Here is a 9,653-nt window from a genome sequence, read left to right as displayed (position 1 = left end):
CTACTAAGCCTCAGATGAGAAGCAGTGATACCTGAGCTGGTGGTGAAGCCAAAAAGAACCCGGTTCAAGTCCTGCCTTTGACTCATGCCGCCTATATGTGACTCTGGGCCAAATGGCTTCTCTGTGCAGACAGCAACCCCTAGAGTACGCAGAAGAGGAAGGGTCTGCCTGCATGAGTGTAAGGTTCTCTCATGTGGGAGTTTCCAAGGGAATGGGGCTGAGTCCCCTATCCATTCCTACCCTTCAGGGACAAGAGATGGAAGACTAAACTGAACCAGTGCCTTCCCTCACGGAGCTTATGCTTTAGTAGAAGCAGAAGACAATCACTGAGAAGCTTTGGGGCAATTTAAAGTGTGGTACTGCCACACTTGGGCCTTTGGATTTTAAAAGCCCTCTGATCTCTTTAAATGTTTAACAATTTTCCAAGAATCTTCAATTTATTTAATGTGAAAGACAGAAGACTGTATAGCTGACTTGTCCCTGAGACCCAGGATCCGCTTAGCCACTGCTCCTTCCAGCTGAGTGGTGGATAAAGCCTTCCCCCTTCAGATACCACAGCTCCTGCCTCTCACCCAGGTGGGGAGTTAGCCTTGTCAGGATATTTCTGTTGAAGTGATTACTGTCCCATGTCACGATCCAGGAAACAGGTCGATCTTGGGGGGAGAACATGACTGTGATTCTGTTATTTGGTGGGTGAATGGGTTTCCCTGACATGTCACTTTGACTTCTCCCAGGTTCTGAGCCCTGTTCTGTGGGCCTCAAACAAAGCTATTTATTCTGAGGCCAGTCTGGTGTCTCCACTTTCTCAGCAGTGTATACTCATTTAAATAATACTTTCTTGCTAAAGTTCCTTCCTGTGTGTACCTAGCTATTTTTATCCATGTTCCCAGGTGCATTTCCTCCAAGGATCTCAGACCTGGCTTTCTTTCCCCTCGTTTCCCCTCTGATCGTCTTGCTTGCTTTCTTACAGCCATGCACAGCTGCTCTGTCTTCATCTGGACAGATGTTTCCAGTTTGTTCAGAACCCTAGAAACACGCCAAGTGCCCTTGGGCAGTTTGTCTAGATAAATTTATCTTCCACTGAGTTTAAATAATCTAATATCTACAGAAATCACTGCTGAATGTTCTGTGTCCTATATACATGAAACTCAGGACTTGGAATCAGGACGAGTTGGACTCAGATCCCACCTCTGGTGCTTCTTAGCTGTATAACCTTGGGCAAGTCGCTTAACCTCTCAATGCCTCAGTTTTCTCATCTTTAAATGAGGATAACAATACCACCTACCTCCCAGGGTTGTAAGGCTCCAATGAGATAACATTTGTTGGATAGGGCTTTGCAAACCTATATAAATGTTCAATGGCAGGCGCTGACTTTTGCCTCTTTTTGTATCCTCAGGGCTTAGCATACTGCATGGCATACAGTAAGCACTTAATAAATGTTGATTGATTTGATTAACTGATCATTTGAATGATTGCATAGGTGCAGTCACCCAGTATGGCCACTAGATAGCGCTCCTCTGTAGTGCTGACAACCTCTGGTATATGGAACTCCTACCAATGCAGGTCGGCGCCATCCTGGCAATTTATGGTCTTAAGAGAATTGCCTAAAGGAGCAGTCCTCAAACCTTTTGGTCCCAGGTTTTAAAAAAGAGCTTCAGTTTATGTGGGCTCTATCTATGGATAACTACCATATTAGTATCGTTCTGAGACCCTTTGGGACTGAACTGCACTTGGAGAAACACCGGCCTAGATCACAGAAAAGTTCAGTGACTTGCCCAGGATCACCCAATTATATATATCAAAGGTGGGGCTTGATCCCTAGTCTTCCTGGTTTGGAGGCCAGCTCACTATCCACTATACCACAATGCCCCATACAAACAAAAACCTCACTTTTCACTAATAGTGCCTTTGATTTAGCCTGTATATATCTCTCTTGTACGTAGTTGTTTGAATGTTATCTCATTCATTAGCTTGTGAGCTTCTTGAGCGAAGGGACTGTCTGCCTTTCTTTGCGTCCCTAGCACTTAGCACAGTGCCTCCTACCACATAGTAGGTGCTTATTAAATGTTTATTGACTTGACCTGATCATGCACCTTTATAACTAGTTCTTGATGTATGCAATAATCAGGTAAATAGAACCATCATGCAAATAGACATCTGAATAAGGTTGGGACCTTTTTCATACTGCCCCTATTCCACTAAGTTTGTATCTCTGGAAAAAATTATTTTTCAAACTGCTGAACTTTTAGTTGACTTTGAAGAAACATAAAATCTTCAGTTTCCTTGGAACTTGGCTAGTGCTATTTCAGGCATGTCTGTCTGTATCTAATACATCTATGATCAGCAGTCATGCCTCTGTGGAAATTAACATCATCATATCTTAAAATGTTGGAGATCATTGAGTTTTATAACTTCTGACCTATAGTGGAGGAAAAGAAAGGAAGTGACCTGCCAAGACCATACAGCAAGATACTAGAGAACTAGCCTATATTTTATGACTTCAAGCCTTAAGATACCAAGCTGACAAGTTAATAACAGTATTGAGATGAGTGATGATAATAATAAATTATATTGGAACTGAAACATTATGAGAGAAAAAAACAGAAACACTCAGATATTACTGCTCCATAAAAATTTAAAGTATAATAAGTCAACAGATAGCACCATTCTAAATACTCCTCATTTCCAAAGTCCATGGAATGAAATATTCCAAATCCCATTAATTTGGGAGTTCCCTCTAGTGAAGCACACCTAAGCCCCATTCATGCCTGTTCATCCCTCAAGGCTCTTGTCCACACCCCCTTGAAAGGTTCTCCCAATATCCAGAAGGTAGCAGTGGGATGTTGGCCATGCACCTTCCATCCCTCCCAACCCATGAAACATGGCATGTAAAGCTTCCAGAATAAAGAGATGGAGTAGAAGAAACTAAAAACATGTAGTAGAAGGAAATACATGTCACCTTATTGTCTTATCTGCCACTTTTCAAAGTGAAAACAAAGGACAAATATAACCTATGAATAAACCAAGCTTCCTGAATGGGGACCCAGCTAGGTGGGTAACTCAGCTCTCCCTCTCTTTCTCTTCAAAGGGAGGCAAATTTCTAGTTAACTTGGGGTTTACTTCCTAGACTCCTTCCTTCTTTCCTTTCTTTCCCCCTAGCAGTTCACTCTGAAGCTCATACATTCTACCACAATAGGTCCCTGGCCAAGCTCCAACTTAAGGGCTATATTTTGGGCCCTCCTGGCTTTGACTGAATTTAGAGTGAATGTCAATGGTAACAGTTTCTCTTTGGAACAGCAATCCTGAGGGTCATCTCCCAGCTTGATTTTTTAATTTTGTTTCATTTTTAATTAAAGGGGCCAAACTTTAATTCACTAATTAAAGAGGCAAGGCCTATTCTCTAAATGGGCATTACCTCACTTTAACTGAAAAGGTCTTAGCCTGAAAGGGCAAGGATCTCCCATTGCATCCTGGGACATCTCCAGTTATCCTGATGAATATCTGGTCCCTGGATCCACATGGCTCAGGAGGAGAAAGTGAGGCTGGTAACTTTGCACAGCCCTCCTTCACTTAAATCAAGGTCAACTGCAAGTCATCATTTCCCTGATGTCATGGTCCTCTTCGAAAACAAAGGACAAACACAATCTGCCACTAGAGTACTGAGGATATACTCCCTGAATCTTCAGAAGATGAGCTTATATTCCATCACAAAATTTTATCCCCTTGAGTAACAGTCTGTAGAACATTAAATATAAGAGAATAGTGATATTTTCTATCTCAACTCCAAAACAATATGAGAATAAGACAAGAGTAAGAGCAGCTCACATTTCTATAATACTTTATGGTTTGCAAATAATGAAGATGGGACTATGGTCTCAGAGGTTCACTGTATCTTGGGGACCAGAAGAACATCACCCAAAAAAGCTCATATTTGACTACCAAAGAGAAAGCAGCAAGTAGGTCCTTGCAGGTACTATCCTGAGTTGGGCTTCTCCCCAGCAGGACCTAGAATTAGAAACAATAATGGCTAGCATTTACACAGTGCTTTAAAGTTTGCAAGATGCTTTGCAGTTCTTCTCATTTGATCCTCACAAAAATCCTGGGAGAGAGGTGCTATTATTATCCCCATTTTACAGATGAGCAAACTGAAGCAGACAGGTTAAGGGACTTGCTCAGGGTCACACAGCTAGTATGAGATCAGACTCAAACTCAGATCTTCATGATCAGTTTAGAACTCTACCCACTGTTACACCTGGTTGCCAGTTTTCTTATTTGCAACGCAAAATATGGAACACGTCTACCTAGCTGGTCCACAAAGTGTATAAGTTTCAGGATTTGCCAGACTTGTTTCATGAGAAGGTGTCTGTCTAGCTGGATGTTCTCTGAATGACCTTTGGAAGTCCTGTCTACAGCTTGTTCCATGTGCTCTACACATCTCTGCATCATAGGCAAGACTGGGAACTTAGGGTCATTTAGAATAGATCACTCCTTTCATTTTACAGATGAGGGAACTGAAGCTCAGAGATGTTACCTGGCAATACAGGTAAGTCACAGAGCCAGGCTTTGAACCTAAGGTCTCTGGCTCCGTATTCAGCACTGTCCTAAGACCAAGCTTTCTGTTCATTCTCTAGATTGAAAAACAAACAACCCATCTCAGTTATGGCCAGAGTTTACCCAAAGCCAATACAATTGCCAAACATTTTAGATAGAAAACAAATTTCTCTTTTTTTGAAAACATTTCCCTACCCAGGGTTGCCTACTTGTGCAACTCAGCCCAAATAAACTCATTCTGAACAACTTGCAAGAAGAGGCCATGGGGCAGCTAGGTGGTGCAGTGGATATAGAGCACTGGTCCTGGAATCAAGACGATCTGAGTTCAAATGGAGCCTCAGGTACTTGATAGTTACTGCTGTGAACCTGAGCAAGTCACTTAACTCTGACTACCTTAAGATGACTGAAGATGATGGGTTAATTTCCATAAGGTGGGCAAGAGTTTAGTGGAAAGGAAGGAAGTATCAGATTGATTTTTCTTCCACTGATTTTTTTGCTATCCATTACTGATCCATTTTGTACCCATCCTTCCAGTGGTAGATTAAATCAACTCTCAAGGGGCAATAATGCTGGCTTCCATTGATTGTGCAGAGACAGCCAATGAGATGCAGTATGATGGCAAAATCACCATGCCTGGTGTTAGGAGAGGCCCATAGTTCATACCCTGCCCCTGACATTCCTTAGTTGTGTGACCAAGGGCAAGTCACACAGCTTCAGTCTCATCTGTAAAATAGGAATTATCATGCTGGCACTACCTACTTCACAGGGCTGCTGGACCAAAAGAGACAGTGTAAGTAAATTGCCTTGAGTGCTATATAAATGTCAGTTAGCAATTCAATAATAATGTATTACAATGCCATATGAATGCCAGTTATCATTAATTCAGTAATTCAGTGGATTAAGGCCAAGTCTTGCTACTGACACGTAATGGCTATGTAATTATCGACAAGTCACTTAATCTCTTAATTCCCCAGAAAACTAAACTGACAAATTGTAGACATGCTGCTAACCCATTCCCTGTGCCCCGCTCCCCTCTGCCCCCCCAAATCAACATTAAGTGCACTGAGGATTCAAAAACAGAGAGGACCTGGTTAGCTCAAGGAGCTAAACAGGGAAAAGATAAGTACACAGGAGAGGTTCAGCAAAGTGCCTCAAGAAAAGTGAGAAGGGAGTGATCATTGTTCAACAGAGGAATCCCAGGAGGCTTCCTGGATGAGGTGGCACATGATCTCACCATGATGAGAGATTTCAAGAAACTGAGCTTGATACTGGCGGACTATATCCTTGGCATGAGAAGAGTGCGAACAAAGGAGTGGAGGTGGGAAACAAGTGGGCCAGAACAAGGGCTAGGAAGAAATCCAGTCTTTCTAAGATGTAGACTTACCGACATGAAGGAGAGTAGTATGAAATACAGCTAGATGATGGAAGGCCTGAAATGCCAGGATATGTCCAGAATGGGGAACACCTAAAGCTCCTCATGTCCAAGTGGTGACTATGGAGAAAGTTCCTCTCTGCCCTTGGTAGAAATTCTTACTCTGAGTGTATATTTAAAATAGATACTGTAGACGGAGCCAAGATGGCGGAGTAGAAAGACACACATACACATAGCTCCGAACCCACAGCCCATAAAACATCTGTAAAAAAGAAGTCCCGGTGAATTCTGGGGCAGCAGAGGCCACAGAACGGTGGAGCGGAGGAGATTTCTGTTCCAGAGAGCCCTGCAAACCTCTCGCAAAAGGTCCATCACACTGCGGACCCGGAGCCCAGCCCAGCCCTGCATTGGCCACCGGGCACCGAGAAGAGTGGATCCAAGTAGGCTTCAGGGATGGAATCTCCAGCGGCCGCGCAGGTCCCTCCACCCACGGGCCCCAAAGGTTGGTGAGAGGGTCTTCTCGGCTTGCTGAGAGGGAAGTGGGGTGCCCCCATAACTCCAGGCCCCTCGGGCAGTGGAGGTGGGAGCAGACCGGGACTCCCCCAGCAGGCAGGAGCCTGGATCCATTGTTGAAGGTCTCTGCATAAACCCCCTGAGGGAACTGAGCCCAAGTGGCAGCACTGCCCCCACCTGAGCACCTGAACTTGATCTCACACTGAATAGCAGCCCCACCCCCGCCCCAAGCCCTGAGGCTGGGAAGCAGCATTTGAATCTCAGACCCCAAGCACTGGCTGGGAGGATCCGGAGGCAAAGTGGGTGTGAAGAGAATATTCAGAAGTAAAGTCACTGGCTGGGAAAATGCCCAGAAAAGGGAAAAGAAATAAGACTATAGAAGGCTACTTTCTTGGTGAACAGGCATTTCCTCCCTTCCTGTCTGATGAGGAAGAACAATGCTCACCATCAGGGAAAGACACAGAAGTCAAGGCTTCTGTATCCCAGCCCACTCAATGGGCTCAGGCCATGGAAGAGCTCAAAAAGAATTTTGAAAATTAAGTTAGAGAGGTGGAGGAAAAGCTGGGAAGAGAAATGAGAGACATGCAGTCAAAGCATGAACAGCAGGTCAGCACCCTGCTAAAGGAGACCCAAAAAAATGCTGAAGAAAATAACACCTTGAAAAATAGGCTAACTCAATTGGCAAAAGAGGTTCAAAAAGCCAATGAGGAGAAGAATGCTTTCAAAAGCACAATTAGCCAAATGGAAAAGGAGGTTCAAAAGCTCACTGAAGAAAATAGTTCTTTCAAAATTAGAATGGAACAGATGGAGGCCAGTGACTTTATGAGAAACCAAGAAATCACAAAACAAAACCAAAAGAATGAAAAAATGGAAGATAATGTGAAATATCTCATTGGAAAAACAACTGACCTGGAAAACAGATCCAGGAGAGACAATTTAAAAATTATGGGACTACCTGAAAGCCATGATCAAAAAAAGAGCCTAGACATCATCTTTCATGAAATTATCAAGGAAAACTGCCCTGAGATTCTAGAACCAGAGGACAAAATAAGTATTCAGGGAATCCACAGATCGCCGCCTGAAAGAGATCCAAAAAGAGAAACTCCTAGGAACATTGTGGCCAAATTCCAGAGTTCCCAGGTGAAAGAGAAAATATTGCAAGCAGCTAGAAAGAAACAATTGAAGTATTGTGGAAATACAATCAGGATAACACAAGATCTAGCAGCTTCTACATTAAGGGATCAAAGGGCATGGAATAGGATATTCCAGAAGTCAAAGGAACTAGGACTAAAACCAAGAATCACCTACCCAGCAAAACTGAGTATAATACTTCAGGGGAAAAATTGGTCTTTCAATGCAATAGAGGACTTTCAAGCATTCTTGATGAAAAGACCAGAGCTGGAAAGAAAATTTGACTTTCAAACACAAGAATGAAGAGAACCATGAAAAGGTGAACAGCAAAGAGAAGTCATAAGGGACTTACTAAAGTTGAACTGTTTACATTCCTACATGGAAAGACAATATTTGTAACTCTTGAAACTTTTCAGTATCTGGGTACTGGGTGGGATTACACACACACACATGCACACGCACGCACACACACACATTGAGACAGAGTGCACAGAGTGAATTGAAGAGGATGGGATCATATCTTAAAAAAATGAAATCAAGCAGTGAGAGAGAAATATATTGGGAGGAGAAAGGGAGAAATGGAAAAGGGCAAATTATCTCTCATAAAAGAGGCAAGCAAAAGACTTAGTGGAGGGATAAAGAGGGGAGGTGAGAGAAAAACATGAAGTTTACTCTCATCACATTTGACTAAAGGAAGGAATAAAATGCACACTCATTTTGGTATGAAAACCTAACTTACAATACAGGAAAATGGGGGATAAGGGGATAAGCAGGGTGGGGGGGATGATGGAAGGGAGGGCATGGGGAGGATGGAGCAATTTGAGGTCGATACTCATGGGGAGGGACAGGATCAAAAGAGAGAATAGGAGTAATGGGGGACAGGATAGGATGGAGGGAAATATAGTTAGTCTTATACAACACAACCATTATGGAAGTCATTTGCAAAACTACACAGATTTGGCCTATATTGAATTGCTTGCCTTCCAAAGGGAAGGGTTGGGGAGGGAGGGAGGTAAAGAAGTTGGAACTCAAAGTTTTAGGAACAACTGTCGAGTACTGTTCTTGACACTAGGAAATAAGAAATACAGGTAAAGGGGTATAGAAAGTTATCTGGCCCTACAGGACAAAAGAGAAGATGGAGACAAGGGCAGGGAGGGATGATAGAAGAGAGGGCAGATTGGTGACAGGGGCAATTGGAATGCTTGGTGTTTTGGGGGGGGAGGGGACAAAAGGGGAGAAAATCTGGAACCCAAAGTTTTGTTAAAATGAATGTTAAAAGTTAAATAAATAAATTTTTAAAAATGCAAAAAAAAAAAAAATAGGTACTGTAAAATTGTAATGACAGGGCCACTGACAGCTACTGCCCAAGTAACAATGGTGTCAATACGTCTGAACCAGGAGAGGTTCTATTATTTCTTGAGCTCTTGCATTACTGCAAAGGATACTTGGCTCTTTTATGCAAACACCCTAATCTGTCCTTGATGACACATCAAACCCTCCCTCATTATGGCCCCACTTCCTTCCCACAATAAGCTACCTATTTTTAACCATTTTCAGTGGGAAGTATTTATTTGGCTGCTCAGCATCTATTCATTCACTGATCCATTCAGATTGCAATCTTTGAATCATTCTCCACTCTTTACCTCCCTTACCACCATCACCACCACCCCCATAGCCAACCAGTTGACAAGTTTTATTGACTTACCTCCCCTTCTCTTACAGCTGTTCTCTAATATGCCAGTACCTTATTCAGACTCTTACCTAGTATTGCCTGTCCTGGGGGACAATTGCTCCATCTTCCTTATTGTTTTCTCTGCCTCATCTGCACTTTCTCCTGTCCATCTTCCACACAAGTGCCAAAATGGTATCACCTCCTTTTTTTTAAAGTGTTACTAACATCTTCTGTTTTTATTTCATGTTCATTTCTGAATATATCCCTCTTCCTTCCCCAATCCAGCTAACTCTCCCTTGTAATCAAAATTTTATTTCTAAAGCACAGGTCTGGATTATGTCACTACCCTGCCAGTAAACTCCTGTGGTTCCCTCTTATCTCGCGATGTTACAAATTCCTCTTTGGGGCATTTAA

This window comes from Notamacropus eugenii, chromosome 6, assembly GCF_028372415.1.
Source record: "Notamacropus eugenii isolate mMacEug1 chromosome 6, mMacEug1.pri_v2, whole genome shotgun sequence".
In the NCBI taxonomy this organism is placed as follows: Eukaryota; Metazoa; Chordata; class Mammalia; order Diprotodontia; family Macropodidae; genus Notamacropus; species Notamacropus eugenii.
The sequence above is the reverse complement of the archived record's forward strand: the minus strand, read 5'-3'. Positions refer to the sequence as shown.